Below are 10405 nucleotides of genomic sequence, written 5' to 3' on the forward strand. Positions count from 1 at the left end.
CAAATTATTTTAATATGATTTATGTTTTGTTCACAGTTCTGCGTTTTCTGGGTTTTTTATTTCTATGAATACAGAATTAGGGTAGAAAGTGACTCTTGATCTGAAGACAAATCCAAAATCTCAAAACAGAAGAACCATAGAACTCTATAGGTAGCTTAGTAAATGACCTGCATTCTAAATTACTTTCAATGCACTCTACAGATGATAAATATGGATGTTTGCCAGCTCTGGCATTTCAAAGGTTGATAATTCCTGATGTTTAGTGAAGTGAGGCTTAGGGTATAATGTGAAAGAGGGAAGTAGCTTAAATCCAGAGCAGCTTTAAATGCTGTGGGTTAGTTTTCTCTTTCCTTTCCTGTATAAAATACCTTCCCTCTAATGCTGTACCATAATATGGCTAGTTAAAGCTTTGGCTTTTCTAAAAGTACATGTGCCTCAAATGCATTTCCCTCCTTAATGAATCATTTATTCCCTAAATTTGATATTTTTCACCAATTGACTGCCTGAACAATTCTCTTTTCTGTGCAACATTTTTTGGAAGGGGTTTGCTATTCTTCTTTTAAGGACTAAGTTGGGGGGACTAGCTCAAAGACATCCAGCTGGCTACATTCCAATGTCAGAATTGTAGTCCTGCTTTGTAGTTCCCCAATGCCTTAACTTCTGTATCAAACAGATTTTCAGAATCTTTAGCTTAGACTATTTTTTATTTCCCTTAGAAAAGCTTCGGCAAAACCAAACACCTGGTAGGGTGAAAAGGTTGTATGAAGTGATACTGTATCACACAACCTATTAGTAGTCAAGAGAAATGAAAATTCAAGAAATTAAATTAGGATGATACATGTTTCTAATGAAGATAAAAATAATAATGATAAAAATAAAATTGCAGAACTCTTACAATTTGATACAATGTAGAAGAGATAAGACCTGTTCTCTGCTCTAATACACAGACAAAGGAAGATATACCGATCTATATTAATAATGATATCTTACTGAAATGTCCTTGAGAAATAATGAATTGTATCCATGCCACAGTGAGTTGCAGAAAACCAAATCTACCCATTCAATAAAAAGAAATTCTGTGAAAGATTATCCCTCTCATGTATAAATGGGATTTATAAATTTTAGTGTACATGTAACAGGAGTGGTTCTTGCATCATAAAAATGATGTTATACCGATGTTGCCAATGTGATCACTCTTACCTATAGACATTGTTGTTTTTCTTTCTACCTGCTTAGCTGTCAGGACCAATAACCAGACCCAGACATTAAGAGGTCATTCAGCTGTTTTATTGATTAAGCCTCTACAAAGGAATGTTCTCAGACTGATGGTTGGCACCTGGATGAGACTTGATAAGGTCCAATAGTATATATATATATATCTTGTACTTCCCAATATATTCCCTTCCCTGCCTCTGGGATGTTCAGCTTTTCTTCCTTTTCCATTTGTCCCAGTCAAAACTACAGAAAAACTACATACAGAGAAAGTCAGCCATCTTACAATCTGCCTCTAGGGATCTGTTTATTCTTGTATCTTACTTTGCATGTTCCTTAAAATTTTTAAGATTTATTTTATACTTTACTTTGTTTTCTTTTTTTTACTTGAGTAAAAAATAGTGAAATATGAGAAGATTGAAAACTATTTCTTGGTGCTTTGCCATATGAATTTTAATTGATTCTACTGGGGAAGTGCTAGTGACTATTATCCCAGAAGAAATTCTATCCTTACCTTATTGCAGGGAACAATTCATTGCAGAAAGCATCAGTTATTAACCCAGAAAACAATGTATATGTACATTGATTTTCTAAAATATGTATCAGATTTAGAAAGAGAGTTTACATAATCTCTCTTTCCAAATCTGATTTTCTTTGCTTCCTCTTCTTTGAGTTTTCATATTGATTTATTTATCATATCAATTTACTGTATTGTTCTACTCTAGGTATTTTATAGTTCTCTTTGGGTTTATAACTCATTCTATGAACCTTGTTTTAGATTTTTATTTGCAGTCTATGCAGGCAATAAAAGATGGATGGCTTGGATTATAACAATGAACTATCAACTTGTTTGCACTCTCACCACAGATGCCTATGATTTCTATGGTTTTATTATGCACCTTATTCTATTGGACATCAATTAGGTTTCTATGGATTTCTTGAAGTTCTGGGAGAAGAAAGAAAGCAAACTGTGGCTCTGGGAGGGCAGGCAGAACTCTGTAGCCAACCAGGGAGGGAGGGATTCAAGAGTGGTGGCAGCGGTCCCTTCCAAGTGCAGTGCATAGATGCAAAGTGGGCAAGGCACCGGGCAGGGCGTCTGTTGCTTCCCTGCCCGTGCCATGTATTGCTCCATCTGGCCATGGGAATACGAATGCAGTGCCAAGATGAAGTGCCACCATCTAAGCTGAAGGGAAAGTGCCACGAGCTCTGTGGTGGTGTGGCTGGGCTTGACCCAGGCTGAAGGGAAAGTGCTGCCTGCCTGCTCCGGTCATGAGAGGCTGCTGTCCACCCACCTGCAGGCAGCTTCTGCACCTCTCACTCTGCTTCTTCGGTGGTGAGAAGCAGCACCATAGCCCAGTCTCTTTTCCCCAGAGCCCTGCAGAGCCGGCACTAGAGACACGCAGGCCCGGATGGAATACAGCCTTTTCTGTAGCATCCCTCTCCATTCTTTGGATTGCCCTGCAGGGGAGAAGAGTGCATGTGCAGTAACCTCAGAATGTCTACTTGCATGAAGGAAAGTGTTTTTAGGCTGAGAAGCAGCAGCAGAGAGAGTGCACACACAGACCTCCTGAGCTGCGGGAAGCAGCTGCCAGCGATGCTCTCAAGGCGAAGACATTGTGAGCGGAGAAGCCTTGCTGCCAAGCTGCCAAGCGCTCTCCACCCCTCTGACACCTACTGAGCCTCCTCCCAGACTCCGCCTGATTTCTCTGCTATCACTTCTCTCAGTATAAGTAGCTTTTGAACTATGATTTGTTTCAAGAGTCATGCTTTCCTGAGAAGATAGCTGAGGCAGGTCTTTACAGTCAAGCTCTTTCCCTTCATGTGGCATGCAGGATAGAGGGTGAGATTTTTTAAAACTGGAGATCAAAGAGAATCACAAATAATGAAATATTTTCCAGGGAGATCTTGCCACTTGATTGGTTTTCAACTCTCACAATTTACACCACAGCCCTCATTTTGTTAATAAGCTGAGGTATTATTATTCTATGTGATATGCTAACTGATCCTGGAGGAAGCTATAATGTTCTTAATGGTCAGTTATGTTAATGAGCACACAGAAATCAGTTTTATTCACATTTGCTAACAATATTAACAAGCATATATGTCAGTTTCATTTTGGTATACAAATCTCTTGAGTGAAATAGAAGAAAATTAATAAACATTTGCAATAGAAATATATATGACTGCATATAGATGTTTCACTACACAAAAATTTGTGGGACAGCAGTGGTAAAGAGAGATTTGGAGAGATTTCTACATAGACTTTAAATATTGAATTAAGTACATATTAAACATTAGTACCTTTGATACTGATAATTGTGATAATGATAATTATGAAGAATAAAAAGCAGTTATAATTTGCAGAAATTTGGACCAAACCATCATGCATGAATTGATTCCAAGTAGATGCATTAGCATTGGAAAAGTCATCTCATTATCTATCTTTATATGGAAAAAAAATGCATGAAACAATATGTTTTATTTCTCTGTTTTTAAACAAAAGTATTATTGTTGAATATGTGCTAACATGGATTCATGGATTCAGAAACCAGTCATAGCAGGGTTTATCCAAAATGTCTGTCTGCCTTCACTGTGTTTATTCTTCTTATACAGTTTTAAGAAGGAAAGCAAAGAGCATATAGCAACAGCATCTTTAATGATGTATTCTCCTTGTCAATCTTTAAGAACATCCCAGCCAGGGTAGAGTCTCACATATTTTGATAGTTCCTGACGGTGCCTGATGCTGCTAATTAGGTGAGCTCATAGACATCTGAGGTAAACAGTTACTAAGACATGGTAGTGTGCTGCACATAGCCTCTTCATAACTTTCATATTACCTCTTTTATATTACCCATTTCCACAATGGGTTTCAACATTGTTGAAAAAAATGCTGTCAGAGTTCAAAGGTGCAATAGGTTATGTCTCATTTTCTGTCCAAACTCTACTACAAACATTGTTTGTATTTGATAGGAAACTGTTTTTTCCAACTGAGTTTTCATTTTTTTTCTGATTGTTGGATAACAGGATTTATTAATTTATTCTGCTGATATTTGAGGCCTTTGGTTAAATGTATAACAGTGATATAATTTTATATTATTCACCATGTGATTATCAAAATAGCCTTTATGTTGTAACAGGTTCTAACATTTTCTATTTAATAATATACTATTAAATACATGTTTAATAATCTTGTATTTATGTATTTGTTTAAAACTAATTATGCTACTAATTTAGCCTAATATCAGGTCGGGAAATTGATAAAAGCATTCTCTAATTTCCCATCACCACAATTTTGTAGAAGTAATGAGACATTATGATGGGCCCAATTATTCCCAATAAGATTCTATTGACAAAAATGAAACTGAATGGGGGTTTTCTACTTCTTTTCATTAGAACATGAAGAAAAAGAATTGGAAGGAGGAAAGAAGGGAAAACATGTGATTATTCATTAGTTCTTTAGACAGATGGACAGAAATTGACAAAAATCTGCTCTCATATCTTCATCCTGCATCTATATTTTCCATTCTTTGTTTTTCTGTCCATTATATAAATCTATAAAAGATGTAATATTTGCATCCTACTTCTCTGTTTAACATGCTCAGCTATTCTTTTCATTCTGTCCATGCCTGGCTTTTTTTGATGTTTTCTATTCATACCACATATAAATTTATTTATAAATGTAATAAATAAAATAAATATAAAGTTCCACTTCCCTAATTTTACGTAATTATATCTCCCTCTTCTCTTTCCTTACAGTTATGCCAGCTTTTTCCTAAATGAAAAATGAGTAATCAAACTATTTCTTACTTGCTGCTGTTAGAATTATCAAATATATTGGCATCTGCAGCTTTTGTATTTCTTCCCCTTCTTTCTGTTGTATCTGGCAACTCTTACAACAAACCTTCTCATCATCACTGCAGTAGCTTTTGACCATCGCCTGCATAGCCCTAAGAACTTCTTTCTCATGAATTTAGCTCTGTAGAATCTGGGTAATGTTTCAGTCATTGTCCCCAAATTCATAATAAATTCACTCATTGGTACCAGACACATTTCTTACTTCGGCTGTGTTGTTCAAATCTTTCTCTTTCTCTCCTTTGAAAAAAATATTCTGATATTTTTTTCCTCCTGATTGCCATGGCATATGATAGGTATGTTGCATTTTGCCCTCCACTGCACTAAGAGATGGTGATGAATTGGGAAGTCTGCACCAAAATAATGATTCTGGTGGGGGTTTCAGGTCTCCTCTATGGAATGTTGCATACCACTGGCACTTTTCCCATTATTTTTTATTCTACTGTGGTCAACCAATTCTTCTGTGAAATTCTACAATTGCTGAATCTATCCTGCTCTGGCATTAATCTACTTGAGGTTGGAATTCTTGTGGCTAGTTTCATTGTTGGATTAGGTTGTTTTACTTTTATGGTTGCATCTTATGCATTGATCTTCAAGGCAGTGTTAAGAATCCCTTCTGAACAAGGGAGGCAAAAAGCCTCAAACACTTGTATTCCCTGCCTTATAGTAGTATCTATGTTTTTATTAACTGGATGGATTGCATACGTGAGACCTCCCTCTAACACTCCATCTTACTTAGATTTTGGGTTGACTGTTCGGTACTCCCTTCTTCCACCCCTTTTCAATCCAATGATCTATAGAAGGAGAAATAAGAATATCAAATATGTTATTTCTAAATTTTGTGGATTAGAAATTTTCTTTTAACAATGTATTCTGTTCATGGCAGTTTTCAATTTTCCTGCCTTATTTTTTATTCAGGGAAGGAAAATAAAAAAGGAAGACACTTCTTTTAGTCCCGAAGAATGATAGAACGCAAAATGTTTCTCAGCAACTATTCTGCATTGCTAATTATTGTTAGTACATCTTTGAGGTGCTAAATGTGGATATTTGACAGCCCCTGGCATGGCACAGGGTAACCCCCCTTGATTTTGGATGAAGCGAGCACTGGGGGGTAATGCCATTGTGGAAAAGAAGTGTAATGGAGAAGAAGTTTTTTACATTTTTTTTCTACTTGTGCTTTCATGTATAAAATGGCTTCCCCTTCATTGCTTGCACATAATATGGCAAATGAAAGCTTTAGCTGCTCCAAACCTATCTTTATTTTGATAGTTTGTATCTTTAAGTCAGCCTAAATTCATAGCATCTGCCTGCACAATTATTGGTACTTTTTATTGGTAAGGGTTTTCAGAAGGAGTTTGCCATTGTTTTCTTCCTAGTACTCAAGGAGAGGAAGAGGGAGAGGGAGTGCCTTAAAGTCAACCATTTTTTTAATTCCTACCACAGAAGTAGGCCACACTGTCTCCTGCTTTTAACCTTCATTCATTGAACTCTACATGAAACTATTGTTCACACATGCACCAGAGCATTCTTTCTTTCTGTTAGAATCCTTTGGCAAGATGAGAAACCTAACAGGGTGGGCAGGATGAAAAAGCTGGTATTAACTGCCATAACTTTTTGAGAACCACCATTCTCAGAAATGTGTAATTCAAAATTGTAATAGAACATCCTATAGGTTTTGAGTAATATTACAAATTGATACAAATTGGAAAAAGTAAGACATACTCTATTGTATAACATCTGAAAAAAGGAGTATAAATAGATGTATATCAGGATGATACTTTACTGAAATGGGCTTGAGAAGGATTTTATCCAATCTTGTGAAAAGATATACCAAAAGCCTTACCCAGGTTTGTGTTATCTATGCCACCATCTGTCTAATACTTTTTTAAAAATGTATTTTAGATAAATGTTTTAGGTTCTGAGGTAAATGACGAAACAGCTACTGCAACGGTTAACTGTTTATTAACACCAGTACAACAGAACAAGAACATACCGGGCTGACAGCTATTTATACCCACAGCTGTCAGACCGGCAACCAATAGGAACACTACCGGGCTGACAGCTATTTATACCCACAGCCATCAGGGCGTCCCATGGCACTGTATGGACGAGAGTCGGAGCTGAGAGAGCTCGAGCGGTCGCGAACATTTCTGGTCCGCAGTAATTGAGGAAAATGCCTCTTTTTCTTTCTAGTGAGAGACTCGTAAGGTCGTGAGCGAGCAGGAAACACTCAAATCGCTCAACAAATGCCTCCCAAGTTTCTGCCTCCACACGGAATGGCGAAAACATCAAAGAGGTCGTCATCTTAGATCGATGGTGTTGGGTCAGTTTCGCCAACCTTTGTCGCCAGTTTTAGGTTCTGAGGTAAATGACGAAATGGCTACTGCAACGGTTAACTGTTTATTAACACCAGTACAACAGAACAAGAACATACCGGGCTGACAGCTATTTATACCCACAGCTGTCAGACCGGCAACCAATAGGAACACTAGGATCGTCCCGCCTTTGAGATTGCTCGGTTGGGCCAATCAGGGGTGAGCCGCTGGTAGAGCTACCAAGCGCCACCTGCTGGTGGACGCTCTTGGTACATAACAAAATGTACATAGCATCTACTCTTAAATGAAGATTCACCAAATAATGGCTCAGTATGAGCATATTATGGAAAGGTGCCATATGCTTAGTTGTATCACTTAGGCAATATCAGTATCTTCCTTTGAGAGTGAGGAGCTTTAAACTAAAAGAATGTAAAATTTTGTTCTATATTCATGCACCTATATTGATAGTTGATTTCTTGTTTACATGCTTTATTTGTGCAATTTCTGGTTTACGGTATACTCTGCAGTTGTAGCTATTACTTTATTCAATAAACTCTAGTTTTACTTAATTGTGTTTATATTACTTTCTAATCCATGTACCTCAGATTCATATTTTTGTGTAGCATGGAGGAATAAGGAAATATCCTTCTAGAGTCTTTTTAATGCCAGCTCCATCTCAGGATGTCCAGGACTCTGGAATGGGAAGAATCAAAAGTCTGAGACTGTCAGAAATTAGGAGCTATGGAGCTGTGTGAATATTTCCCAGCCCCTTATTCAGCAAGTACAAGGACAAAACAAACAGGTTAGCTTTAAAGGCCTCTAAACTTTTTGACTTTTCTTAATTTGGAGAAATTAAAGTGTCACTAAACTTATCCAAATACAATGGTCATTTGCACTGCCACTGCCTCAAATTTATAGCATATGATTATCCATGCTGTAATATAAAATCTTATTCTGAATTTGAGCAGATGCCCCTTTTTGATGTAGGACAGCCAAGAAATCAACTCCTCATGTTTAACCAGAATTATATTTTTATAGTTTTGAATGCCTGATTGTGTTTTCCTTTGTCTCCTTTTTATACAGAAAAGAGACAGTTTGGAGACTTTGATTTTTTTAATGCTTTCCTCATTTCTTTAGTGTAAAGATGATTTTTGACATTGTTGCTACATAGCTTTTCGACTGTTTCAAGCAACTTATTGAGGCATGTTGTGCTTAAGCATGTTTTGTAAAATAGGAGCAAGGTAAATGTTCAAGAGAAGTGAAAGAGAATCAGAAGTGATGAAACATGGTTCTCATCTGATTCTTGTTTCACCTTTCACAATTTGCCCTGATGGTATGGCTGTGGCTCCAATTCTGCTAACAAGCTCAGTTATTATTATACAATATTATAACTGGAGCATTGGAGATACCTATTGTGTTCTTAATGAACATTTGCATTAATCAGCATGGAGAAATAAGTTTTATTTATTTTTTGCTAATTATGTTAAGAAGCACGTAGAAGTCAGATTCATGTTAGTGTACAAGTCTCTTGAGGGAAACAAAACAGTTATTAATAAACATTCAGACTAGAAATCTCTATGACTGCAGATAGATGTTCCACGACATGAAAATTGGTGGTACAGCTTTGACTTAGTGGTAAGATATGTAACAGTCTTTCAAGCATAGAATGTATAGTCTATACAGAAAAGTAAACCACTTATTAATTGAAAGTTTAACAGAAAAGGAACAGTATTTCAATACATTTTCTGTGTTATAACAGGGTTAGTTTTATAACTCTCCCATTAGGAAGATAATTGAATCAAATGATTGCATAGGGTTGTGTTCTAACATAATAGAGAAGCTATTTAGGATAGACAATTTTAACATTATTTGTTAAAAATATGGACCTAATACAGAAATTCTGAAGTTGTTATTAATCAGAACTGAATCTAGAGAGATTTCTATATTTGTATTAATGGTATCTTTCCCTCTATAATTTGCAAAAAATTGGACCACATCTTCATGCCTGTAAATGAATTTTGAAATGAAATTGAGTGGGTGCAATAATAGGTAAATTGTGATCTATAAAGTCATTTCACAATTTCCATGCATACGGATAAAAGAAATGGATGGTAATTTTAGTAGTATCATTAAAACATAAGTTCACATTTTTAAAAATGCTGATATGTCAGAGTTTAGATCCATAATAAGTTGTTTATCTTTCTGTAGTCAAACTCTCAAGGGAATATAGATGGCTATTCAAAGAGAGACTGCGTTTCTAAAAACTAAGCTTTCATTTTTGTCTGATAGTTGGACAAGGGGATTAATTTATTCTGTTAATATCTGATTTATTTTGATTAAATATAGTTACAGTAGGATAATAGTGTATATCATACCAATGAAATAATATTAAAATAGCAGTTATGTTGTAAGTAAATTCTATCTTCCTTTTAATAATTTACCATTAAATACATGTTTAGGACACTATTGTTTATGTATAAATCCAAAGGCATTTTGCATTTATTTTGTTTTATCTAAAAGAGAGGAGAGGAGAAAAAAAAAACATTTCCATCTAGTTGCCAAATAAAACACAGAAAAACATACGCAGCAGTTCTCGTGAAAAATATAAGAGTTTGCTTTTATGGTTCTAGGATAGATTTACAGTTTCTTTTTATTAGAAGCACAAAGTATTCTACATAGCACATCCCACAATTTTACAACACTAAGATAATCCTTTACCAGTAGTAAGGGATTGTGACCATACCAAATGTTTCCAATAATCTTCACTGTTGAAAATGGATTTGAATAGGGTTTTTTCTAATCCTAGCTAATCTTTTTGAACAGGACATGGGGTAGTAGAAATGGAAGAAGCAAAGGAGGAAAAATGTCAGATTTGCAACTAGTCCTTGAGTGGATTTTTGATGGGTAGAAATTGACAGAATATACTCTGCGCCTGTATACACACACACACACACACACACACACACACACACGTCTATGGTCTAATCCTCTATTCATTGGGTCCATGCTTTATGATTCTTTTTGTT

Source organism: Natrix helvetica (genome assembly GCF_964273705.1).
Source record: "Natrix helvetica genome assembly, chromosome: Z".
Classification (NCBI taxonomy): Eukaryota; Metazoa; Chordata; class Lepidosauria; order Squamata; family Natricidae; genus Natrix; species Natrix helvetica.